Here is a 12,151-nt window from a genome sequence, read left to right on the forward strand (position 1 = left end):
ACAATTAAAGACTGCCTGAGGTCAGAGGTGGCCCTGGAGAAAGGTCTAGAAAGCTCATCCTACAAAGAAGAGCAAGGAGGGAGGGGAGGCCTTCCTACTCCTGATGCCAGCTTGACCTCAGTTGGTCAGATGTAGGAGAGCCGGGCAGTAGGGGAGATCCAGGCCACTTCCTGACCCCCAGTTCCCATCCGCAGACCCCTTGTTCGTACACACACCCCGTGTCCCATCCACAGTGCCAGAACAAGGGCTGGAGTCGGGACCTCCGGCACCCCCGGCACACTCTGGGACACAGCCCCTCAGTATTAATAGTGTTTATCTACAGGCATAAATATGAATGGAATTTCAGCCACCAACACCCAGACTCCTTTCCGATAGCAAAGTCCTCATTGTTGCGTTCGCTCCCCCCACTGGGCGCTCGGATGTCATCACCATGCAAATATTTCTCGGCCTTGGGAAGCTTCCAAGGAAACAAACCTCCCCCAGCCCATGCTGCCAGCCTTGATGGCAGCCCATCATCAGGGAGCCTCACACACAAGCGGCGTGTGGGGCCACCCCCGTGCTGCTGATCCTAGGACTGCGGAGGCTAGGAAGACCGCCATGGGGACAGCATCCTGCTCCCTGTCCCCTGCCAGCAGGTCCTTGGAATTTTTATCAGACTCTTCCAGTCGCAAGGGACAGAGAGCCCTGGAGGTAGCAGCAGGAGAGAGACCAGGGGGCCGTTTCCGGGCCCTAGTGTGGGAACTGCCTGCACAGACCTGAGGCTACAATCCGGCGTCTAGGACGGAGGCGGCACCCAGCCCGGGTCCAGAGGCACAGCTCCACTAACTGCCCATCTCTGGGAATGAAGGTGGCAGCCACTAGGACTATTCAATGTATATACACCTGTCACGTCGCTCCCTTGATGGTCAACCACCCTGGGAGGTGGCTTTTGTCCGCATGAAAGGGGGAGAGGTTATGGTGCCTGGGAACCTAGGCCCTGGCCTTCAGACCCAGCCTTCCCCCCACCGCCTCCCCTCTGAGGACTCGGCATGGCACCAGCTCACTGGACCTTGAGAGAGAGCCACAGAAGTGCCACCACTGCAGCAGAGGGATGGCCCCTCTGGGATCCATGGAAACGTGCATCGCTGGGGGTCCTCCACCGCAAGGTCACGGGGGACCACGCACAGGCCCCAGGGGCTGGAGGCCGGCTTCGGGGAGGAGGAATGAGTGATGCCCAGTGCTGCCTGCTGCTCTCGCCCCTTCTGAGGCCGGAGAGGACACTCCTTAAGTGGAGGTCACTCAAAAGGTTGGAAAGTCCCCAACTAGCAAGGGGATTCAGAAGATGCCAGGCAGCCCGGAAACGTGACAGGCTCACCACAGGAGCTGCGTGCTGGGCCACGTGATGCCACTGCCCTCCTGCCAGCTGCCTGGACCACGGGTGGGCTCCTCCTCCGTGGCCTGGCCCACAGCCTGTGACATGGCAGGGGGTCCCAGACTGGTGCTGGCTGTCACAGTTCTCCTGTTCTCACTCACTCTCTCCCACTCTTATTCTCTTCCTCCCCTGTCACTGTGGACTTCTCTCAAAACCATGTACTGTCACTTACTTTTTTCTGAACCATCTGAGCATCGGTTGCCTACATCATGCGCCTTTACCCCTTAATACTTCAGTGTGCTTGCGAAGGAAGAAGGCCACTGCCTTACGTAAGCACAGCACGGTGAACAAATGAGATTTAACACTGACACGCTCTTTTACCCCCATCCCGGCCATATGCCAGTTTGTCACTCGTGTCCTGTGTAGCGTTGTTTTTGTCCAGCCCCGAACCATATACTACACTTGGTTGTCACGTCTCCTTAGTTTCCTTTTGCCTCTCTTTGCCCTTCGTGGCACTGCCGCTGCGAACGCCTACAGAGGGTCTGGCCACTGCCCTACGACTGTGGGGTCGAGGAAGGGAGAAGCAGTTGGTGGGGTGGCGGTAGCTGAAAAGACCCAAGCCACGGGGCTGAGAGAACTGCCCCTCACCCCTTCTGTTGGCCTTTGATGGCTTCTATGTAACCTTCTGTCCTCTCTCCTCTCCTGGACAGGAGGTACGTGTCCTCCTCCTCCGGCCCCATGGGGCCCAGCACAGCATGAAGCCACTGGCACGGGCAGCACTCTGGATCAGATACCTTTCTGATATTTGACCAAAAATTGTAGAGTGAGAAGCCGCCGTGGCTCTGATTTCGGGTGAATTAAAGCCTAAGGGTGGGGGGCACTTGGGTGGCTCAGTGGTTGAGCACCTGCCTTTGGCTCAGGTCATGATCCAGGGTCCTGGGATCGAGTCCCACATTGCTTGCCCATGTCTCTGCCTCTGTGTGTGTCTCTCATGAATAAATAAATAAAATATTTAGAACAATAATAATAAAAAAGAGGGCGCTTTTAAAATTCCAGAATAATGTGGCCACTGGAGATTTTATCTGCGGCTTTAAGTACCATTTGTAAAACATTAGGGGAGATCCCCCCCCTCTGTGCAACCCCACTTCTCATTATGCAATTTTTAACACAGTTGCCTCTTAAGTGATCTAGAGAGAGAGCTGGTTATAATGTCTAACACCTGCAACCTCAAGATCAACCTTCCAGGAATGATTTCTAAATCAGTACTCAGTTTACCTCCTCTTTTTCAAAACTTATTTCATCAGATGATTTCTGTCCGCACACAATGCCAGCAACGACTCAGGCTATTCAGGCTAATAGCCATTCCCTAAATAATTCTTCATGATCCAAAATAATCCAAGGAGCTTCCATAACATATTTTATATAAGGCTTGTCCATTCCCTAAAGGATAATTGTGTACCTTGGAGCACATACAGTATTCAGTGAGCATCTACTATGTGTTAACACTGTGCCAGGCACTGGGAAATTCACCGATGCCCCAGTAGGCCCCAACTCTATGATCCTGGAGCCCACAGTACAACTTTGGCCTCAGGCCAGCATTGGGGACTGCCGGGGCATTTATGAGAAGCACCCAACCCACCTCAGGAAGATGAGGGGGAGAGTGCTTGGCATTAGCACGCCAAGGGTAGGGTGGGGGAAGTATTTCTGGCAGAAGGATGCCTCACTCCCTACCCAGCTACAGGTTAGATAGAGTGAAGGTATGAATAACGCCCCCACCACCAAAGGTATCCATGTCCTAATCCCCAGGACCTGTGAATACATTCTCCTACATGGTTTTTAAAGATTTTCTTTTTAAAATTTATTTATTTAAGTGACCTCTACACCCAACATGGGGCTTGAACTCATGGCCCTAAGATCAAGAGCTGCATGTTCTATTGACTGAGCCAGCCAGGCACCCTGTTGGCCTATGTGGTAAAGGGAGTTTGAAAACATGATTATTAAGACTCCTGAGAAGGGGAGAATTTCTGGATTGGGTGAACCCAATATAATCACAAGGATCCTCACAAGAGGAAAGCAGGAGGGTCAGAGTCAGGAGTAGGTATGCTGGGAACAGGAGTGATTTGAAGGAAGAAGCCATGAGCAGAGGAAGGTGGGTAGTTTCTAGAAGCCGAAAAAGACAAGGAGACAGTCCCCCACCCCCACCCCGAGCCTCTCAAAGGAGGCTCCTTCTGGAACCAACCCTGCCCACACCCTGCCTTGAGCCCAGTGAGAACTCTAAGACAGTAAGTCTGTGTTGTTGGAAGCAACAAAGTTTGTAGAAAAAGTCCCAGGAAACTAATGCAGACAGTTTGGTTAAAGCCACCCCAGGCACAGGGATGGGCACATGGGCTCAGGGGTACTCTGCAGTCGGGCTCCCATGTCCAGCCTGGGAGGGGGTGGGGATTAGAAGCCTAAACAGGCATGACCCTGCCTGGGTAACACCTTTTTCTGGGTGCTGATTGGGCCAATAGTGTGGTTAACAAGGACACGAGGAGTGCCCCCTGGGAGATGATTCTCCTCGTGTCCACCCCCGGGCCTCCCCTATCTCAGTGTCCCATCTCTCTCCCACCCTTGCTTCCCCAATATCCCAGCCTCTGCGGGTGCAGACTTGGCTCCTTCTGCCATCCAGGGTTGTCTCTTCTCTGGGGAGGCTGCAGATAAGGCCAACCAGGCTCTGCGTCTCTGGTGCTGGTCCCCGCAAGCCCACCCCATCCCTGCAGCCCTGAACCTAGAGCCCAAACCCTGGGCTTTGGGCCCTGCGGGGTCTGCATGCCTGCAGCTATGTCCTGGGGCAAAACCAAAGGTCTGTGAGAAGCCTGGTAAAGAGTCAGCCTGGTGACAGGTGCCCAGGTTCAAGGCTCCTATGATCCTTTCTACCCAGAATAACCTCTACCTAATGACACTCCAGGTTCTAGCTTCACCCGGACAAACCAGTCCTGTGCTGTTCTCTTCCCTCTAGCCTCAGCCAGATGCTAGCATAGGTCAATCTCTTCTTTGTAGCTGGAAAGTGACCCTAGCACACGGGCCCTGCCTTCCTCTTTAACCTCTATGGCTAGGCAAACTGCCTTGTCCCACACAGAATTATTGGTGATTGGTGCCTTCATACCATCTTAGCAGTAGCCCTCAACCTTGGCCGCTCATCAGAGTCACCTGAGGTGGGGTGACGGCAGTGTTTAAAAAAATAAAATTACTGGGTCTGAGCCCTACCCCCAGAGAGTTTAATGTGATCTGTCTGGGAGCTGCCCAGCACCGAGATTTTTTAAAGGTTCCCCAGGGGATTCTAAAATGCAGCTTAGAACCACTGATTCTGAACTTGGAAATTTTGAACTCTGTTTTCAAGAAAGTAGGGCTTTCAAAACTCAGGCCTGGGGACCTGAGTCCGGGCAGCTCTGCTGCAGGGAGGTCAGCGGCATCCAGCAGGTGGGAGATGATGCTGGAGGCAGGGCCTGGCTCCCAAGCAACCTGTGGCCCTTGGCTTCCAGGACTGTAAGATGTCCCCCATAGGCCCAGCGAGCCAGGGTGGGAGGGGGTGAGGAAGAAGGGAAAGAGAGCAGAGGGAGGAGGAGGACAAGCTGTCCCCACCAGTGCTGTGACTTCTGACATGCTCTGACTTAATGGAGAGAGAATCTCACATGAAAACAGCAGAAGATATTTGCAGCCAAGAAGAGCCATGCCCTCTGGTTGACGCCAGATTCAGAGGGCAGTTGGGGGTGGCTGGGTGGGACGGGAGAGGGACAGAGGAGGGTCGGGCAAGCCAGGACAGAGGCCTCGAGAAAGCAGTGTCACAGAAGTCCATGGGGGACGGAGGAAGAGGGGACTCAGGATAAACACCATGGTCCCTTCCAACTGCGGCGCTCTGTGGCTTTTCTAAGCGCTTCTGGACATGTCATTTGATGCACATAACAGCCCTCACTGCTAGGGCTGTGAGCTCAAGCCCAAAGTCAACCCAGGTCTGTCCAGTCTCTCTCTCTTGCAAAGGACAGGAGGCAGCCCTGTTCTCCAAATACTGTCTCAGTTTTGAGCTTGTGGCAGGAGAAAGCCAACCAGAATTTCTCTGGCCTCTTTGGGAAAGCCTGTCCCTATTTGTAGGAAATACTATAAAAAAATACTGGAACACGCCAAAGAAGTCAATCATTGCTCTTCTCACCGCCTCGTTCCCGCCGGGCCCTCAGCTAATATCGGTGGGCAGAGTCACTGTGCCATCCCCCCAAATCACCACGGAGGGCAAGAGCTGTAAGGAAGGCCGGGCTGACGTAGCTCCAGCTCCAGACAGACAGACAGGGTCATGGGAGCCAAAGGCAAAGCTTGGCGAATGGAAACGAAACACAAGGGTGTCGGGGTGGCCCTGCAGAATGTTCTCCACTGGTTTTACCTCCAGGGGAAGTCTCTGTAAGCCTCTCCAGTCCCTTCCTGCAGGCAGGTGAAGACATCCTCCCCTCCTTATTCCCAAAGGGTCTTCACTCCTTTCTAGAATCCAAGGAACTGCGCTCCACCCCAATGACACCCACGCCACACAGCTGGGGACCGGGGGTCCCCGACCCTCTTGGCCACAGCAGGGGGGCCCGGGGTGGACACCTGATCCAAGCTGGCCAACTGGAGCCTCTCCCCTGGGAATCTGATGCTGGAAACAAGAGGGGCTGCTTCCATCCTTTCAGGGTGTTGGCTGGGGAAACGACGTGAGGAGAGGCTGAGTGGCCCCGGTAGATCCGGTGCGGTGAAGAGGCAGTGAAGGGGCCTCCTGAGCGGGGAGACCTGAGAGGGAGGCCTTCCTGCCGGCTGGCTCGCACTCTGGTCAGGGAGGCGCCCCTACACACGACACAATCTCCCTCTCCCCTTGCTGGTACGAGGGGCTCCTCTAGCTTTCCACCCACGAGGCCTCAGACAGACAGGACCCCCTTGCTTTCCTTGTATTTATGGGGCACCTGGGTAGCTTAGCGGTTGAGCAACCGCCTTTGGCTCAGGGCGTGATCCCAGGATCCGCGTGGATTCCCACATCACACTTCCTGCAGGGAGCCTGCTTCTCCCTGTGTTTCTGTGTCTCTGCCTCTCTATCTCTCTGTGTCTCTCATAAATAAATAAATAAAACCTTTCAAATATATATATAGGGCAGCGGTTTATAGGCTCAGCGGCTTAGTGCCGCCTTCAGCCCGGAGTGTAATCCTGGAGTCCTGGGATCGAGTCCTGCATTGGGCTCCCTGCAGGGAGCCTGCTTCTCCCTCTGCCTGTGTCTCTGACTCTATCTCTCTGTGTCTCTCATGAACAAATAAATAAAATCTTTTTTTAAAAAGTAAAAATAAAATTTAAAAAATGTATATATGCATTTATATTTGTTTTTTTAAGTTAGTTTTTTTTTTTTTATTAAAGAAAAACATCCCCTCCGTTTATTAATGATTCTGGAATCTGTCCAACCAGATATCCACTGTCATTCATGGGGGTCTGTCTAGCTGGGGCTCCCTGAGTAGGTCTTCTGGCATCTAGGGCTGCAGGTGCCCCCAGCTTCTGACTGAGCCCCACCCTCTTGGCAACCCCCCAACCCCCCCTCTAGTTGGGCCAGACTCCCCCTGTCCCCATCCAGCAAATGTTTATTCCCGCCTTTCATCCAAACCGGGTCCTTGGCCCCAACCTTCATTCTCCTTTCTGCCTTAGGCTCCAGGTCCCTTGCCCGGCTGCCCTTCACCACTTGTGGCCACGCTGCCCGGTCCCTGCTCTGTGTGCCCATGGCCTTCATTGTCCAAATCGCTCCTCTGTGTACCAGATGCAGTGACCCTATGGTGCCCTGACTCTTGGGCCTGCCTTCCCAGTGGAACTGCCATCATGTGAGCTTCAGACACACGGTGACCAGAAGGAGCCCCATGGCACAGCTTTCAAAGCCTCCCTTGAGCCAGGGACTGACTGCCCCAAACTGCCTTGCTGACCTTATCTCCCCAAACTCACATGCCTGGTTCACCTTTCTGTGAAGCCCCTGCTCTCCAACCGCAGCACACACCTGGTGCAGAGCAGATACTCAAATATTTTTGTTGACTTAAAACCACAAACACTCATTGTGTTGAATCAATATTGTTCTTTTCAGGGAATTGAGAGAGAGAAAGAACCACCTGCTGGGATCCCGGCACACTCAGCGTGGCCTTGGCTGAATGCTGACCCCCAAGGAAGCCTCCCTGAGGCTGTGAGGTATCCAGCCCTGATGCAGTTGGACCCAGCTGGAGAGCCTGAGGCCATGCAGAGCATGGCCTGGACATATCAGGGCTTGTCCAAGCTGCCAAAGGAGCCACCCAGGGGCAGTGTCTTGGAATATACCCTTCAATAAAAATCGGAGAGAGCACATTTTATGATTCAAGCCAGGACACTTTTGAGAGTGAACTAGAAATTATGCTAGGAGTATTCCAGATAAGTGGCCAGGATGGTCACCTGGGCAATCGGTTATGTTCCAGTCTTTTGACTAAAAGATTCCAAAAGACTCCTAAAGAACAGATAAAATAGAGTTTTTTAAACATAAAACCTGCCAAACTCAAAGTAGCTTAGGGCCAACATTGCTTTATTTTAAAAGCCAATTGTGTTGTTGAAGAAAAGGCTATGTTCTCGGCCCATTTTGGCTATGGTTGGGGGCTGCTTGGGGAATTGCACTGAAGACTTGTATGCTCCTGGGCCTGGGGTTTTCTGAAAACAGAAAAGAAAACAGGGACTGATGAGACAGTGACACCAATACCCTAAAGCCCCCTGAGCCGGGCTGTGGGCTCAGACGTGACTGGCAAATCCCCACTGGGGAAGATGAGGGCCATTTCTGACTGTGCTGTGGCCTGGGGCACCCTTTAGTTGGAGCGTGTCCTTGGAGCTGAGGACCGCTCCCATCAGTGGCTTTCCCCAGGACTCCAGAGGTGCCAAGAGGGAGGACACACAAGTGCCGGCCTAGACCTGCGGGGCAGGTTTGGCTCACATCCCTCCTGCACCCCAAGGCACAGAGGGCACTCTGCCCAGACTGCTCCTGTCCCCAGGAATGCCACTGTCCTCCCCTCTACCTTAGCCTAGTGGTAAGCAGTTGGAGAAAATGGATTCTGAACCTGGGTAATTGACTGCAAAAGCCCAAACTCAGCTTTCTGTAGCTCAAGCTCTGTGGATCCCAGGGTCCAGAGTATTCTCAAGAGATCTGTGAGTTCTAATTTTTAAAAGTCATGTTTTCGGGGACACCTGGGTGGCTCAGTGGTTGAGCGTCTGCCTTTGGCTCAGGTCATGATTCCAGAGTCCTGGGATCAAGCTCCCTTCGGGGAGCCTGCTTCTCCCTCTGCCTGTATTTCTGCCTCTCTCTGTGTGTCTCTCATGAATAAATATATAACATCTTTTTAAAAAATTTTTTTAAATAAAATAAAAAGGGGATTCCTGGGTAGCTTCCTGGGATCAAGCTCCCTTTGGGGAGCCTGCTTCTCCCTCTGCCTGTATTTCTGCCTCTCTCTGTGTGTCTCTCATGAATAAATATATAACATCTTTTTTAAAAATTTTTTTAAATAAAATAAAAAGGGGATTCCTGGGAGTCCCGGGATGGAGTCCCACATCAGGCTTCCTGGATGGAGCCTGCTTCTCCTCTGTCTGTGTCTCTGCCTTTCTCTCTCTCTGTCATGAATAAATATATAAAATCTTTAAATAAATAAATAAACAAACAAACAAATAAATAAATAAATAAAATAAAAAGTCATCTTTCGTTTGGATGAAATTCTTGAAAAAATTATTTTGCCTATGATTTACATGAAGCTTCTCTTCTATAGTGATAAAATGTAAATGAATGTCATCTTCATTGACAGAAAGACTTTGATTTTTGGGGTCAGCATTTCCCATGTCGGGGTGCATGTACATATTCTTGAAGCCCCAGGGAATTTTCTCTTGGGTCTGTTGGAGAAGCATCTGTGTCTCTGTGTGTGGCTAAGGGAAGGGTCTCAACATCGGGCAGGCTTGAGTTTGAGTCCTAGTACCATCACCGATGGCTCGTTGTGACCCTGGGCCATGTGCTTCCCCAGCCTCACCCATCGGATGAGGTAATGAGGCTGGCTGGAGGCCCTCCAGGACAGAGAGCACCATGCCAGGCTGGCAGTGAGAGTGCTGCACATTAGCTACCAGCACTATTATTATTCCCTATTATCATGTGCTAGTCATTCCCATCCTTCTTTGCAGTTTATTATCTCTCCAGGAGACAGAGAGGGTGGAAATAGGATTACCCTGAGAGTGGGACAGAATGGTCAGCCCAGAGTGGATGAAGTCAGCTGCATGCAGAAGCTGCTGTAAATGACAGGATGTTTCCCCTGCCAAAAGCAGAGGAGCAGCCTGGAAATCTAATCAAGCCCTGGCCAGACGTCAAAGGAAGCTGAAGCCTTCATTAGTGCTATTAATGAGGAAGCAACATGCATGTGAAGTTCTGGAAAGCCAGCCCACAGAACAGGAGGCCTGTGGGCCTCGGTCTCAAAGGCTACCCCTCAGGAGGCTACCGGTTATGGTTCTCAGACCTTGAGAACATCCGGCTCCACATCCCATCTCTGTCACTGAGCAAACTTCTGATTGTCCTTGGCTTCGATGAAGAGTTTCTTATAAGGGGAGACATCCCACAAAGCAGTGCCTCTGGGCCCCAGCCCCCTTGGTGGACCCTTGTAAATGAACACTACACCTTCTGACTTCTCTATCAGCTTCCTGGGAGTTTGGTTCACATAACTCCAACTTCCTGAGGATGCTCAGCCCTGTGAGCTGAGACAAAAATCTGTGTCTGGATCATGCTAATGCCACTAGGGTATGAGGATCTGTGGAAGGGATCCACCACTTCCTGCTATTGATCCATTTTTAATTTTACCAACAGGGACTCCCCAGTAGTCCTCCAGGTAAAGACCACACACTACCCTGGGCCAGAGTTGGTAGCTCTGGAGCAAGATCCTAAAGATGCCACCTTGGGACACCCACCCTTCCTTGAACCCCTGGGATGGGCCCATTATCTTACTGGCAGAATTTGTATTTCTGTCTCCTCAAACCACCTCAAATAAGGCAACATACCAGTGAGTTCTGGGGACTTTCAAACTGGGGAGAAGACTGGGAACAAGCCCAAGGGAATTAAAACTATCAGCTTTTTTTTTTTTTTTTTTACAAAAATAGCCATTGTTCATCAGCTCCATGTTATGTTTTGCAATTTCTCTTGGTCTTCTCTAGGCCTCTGAGGCTCAAAACACCTCCCCCTCCAACGTGTCTGTGTCTCTCCATGGACTTGACCCTCTTCACTCTCTATCCTGAGTTCTTGGGGGCAGAATGACTGCTTGTGCCTTAATGGTCCCCTTTGGTTCAATAATAATGTTCCTGCTCCCAGAAGACACACAAAGCGGTTCTGGGTAGATGGGGCCAGCCACTGCCCACTGCTTGCCTCAGTTCATTAAACATGTTTTCCCACAGAGCATCCAGATCAGAACACGCTGACAGCTAATTACTATGCTGCATGTTGTCAACTGGACCCGAAATTCCACTATGGTCTTTGGATCTGGAGCCACTCTGAGCCTGAGACAGACTGGGGACTTGCCAGATTTTTGAGCTCTGTGCTCTTTCCCACCTGGACAAGCAATCAGATACCATATACACACTAGATTTGTAGAGAACTCTAACCCAACCCCCACTGCTTCCCCCACCCCCCGCCAACCCCAGTTGCAGAACCTACAATCATCATCTTTCAGAGTACTTACAGAACAAGAGGGCAGAAATCGAGGTACTCTGGACTGAAAACAAGAAGTAACGGAATTTGCTGGAGGTATTTTCAAGTCGTAATGCCCTGGTCCTGGGCCTTCATGCTATAGGAAGGGGGAAAAAGAGTGTTTTATAATTACTAATATTTGCTATATTATAATGCTTTATTTGCCTTCCACAAATAAACATATGGATCACTGTAATATGGTAGAAAAATCTCTAGACTGGGGTTTGGAGGATCTTATATAAGGTGTGCGCTGGCTCAAGCCATTGGGAAATGGGAATAATACCTGCTTTACCTGCTTTACCTGCCTTGTGGGTGTCTGAGACTGAAGATTAAGTGACCTGTAAAAGTCCCCCTCCGTCTTGCCCCACACTGGCACGCCTCACTCCATACCTGCCCTTCAGACTGTTAACGACTTGCTGCTTTGAGCTGTTAAGCTTTATAAAACATACATATTCTTTCCTGAGTGTAATATGTGTTATTTTAGTCCAAACAAGTCTTCACAGCAATTCACTGACATCAGCACAATGTTGTGACATTAACATAAAATGATCATCCTAATGGAAAAATTACTAAAAGGCAATTCACAAGGAGGAAATACAATTGTTCACTGAGGAAATGGCAGGTGGCTGGGAGTAATTTTAACCTCTATGAATAACTGAATAAGTTCTCATTAAAACAAGTATATGGAGGATCCTGGGTAGCTCAGCGGTGCACCCAACAATCCCAGGGCGTGATCCTGAAGTCCCGGGATCGAGTCCCACATTGAGCTCCCTGCATGGAGCCTGCTTCTCCCTTTGCCTGTGTCTCTGCCTCTCTCTCTCTCTCTCTCTCTCTCTCCATCTCTCATAAATAAATAAACAAAATATTTAAAAAAAAACCCGAAGGATATGATTCTTGGGGGTCTTCAAAATTCATGAAAAAAGAAGAAAGGAAGAAGGGGGATGAAAAGAGGGGAAAAAGAAAAGAAGGAAGACCCCAAATTTTAACCACCAGCATGGACACTCCTCTATGACTCTGGTGCAAGTATAAATTTGATTAGTCCCTCTGGAGGGCAA

The 12,151-nt window shown here is 50.9% G+C and overlaps 1 protein-coding gene across 1 annotated transcript in view; it reads right to left on the reverse strand.

Annotated features, from left to right (window-relative positions):
• Positions 1 to 8,031: 8,031 nt before the first annotated feature.
• The window catches only part of STPG4 (sperm-tail PG-rich repeat containing 4), a 38,535-nt gene continuing 34,415 nt past the window's right edge, over positions 8,032 to 12,151 (reverse strand). The window contains exons 5-6 of the mRNA XM_041757165.1: positions 11,089 to 11,193; positions 8,032 to 8,047 (exon numbers count right to left, since the gene is read on the reverse strand). The gene's annotated coding sequence lies outside the window, so the exon portion shown is untranslated. The remainder of the gene's footprint in view (positions 8,048 to 11,088; positions 11,194 to 12,151) is intronic.

Source organism: Vulpes lagopus, chromosome 5, assembly GCF_018345385.1.
Source record: "Vulpes lagopus strain Blue_001 chromosome 5, ASM1834538v1, whole genome shotgun sequence".
Lineage (NCBI taxonomy): Eukaryota > Metazoa > Chordata > Mammalia > Carnivora > Canidae > Vulpes > Vulpes lagopus.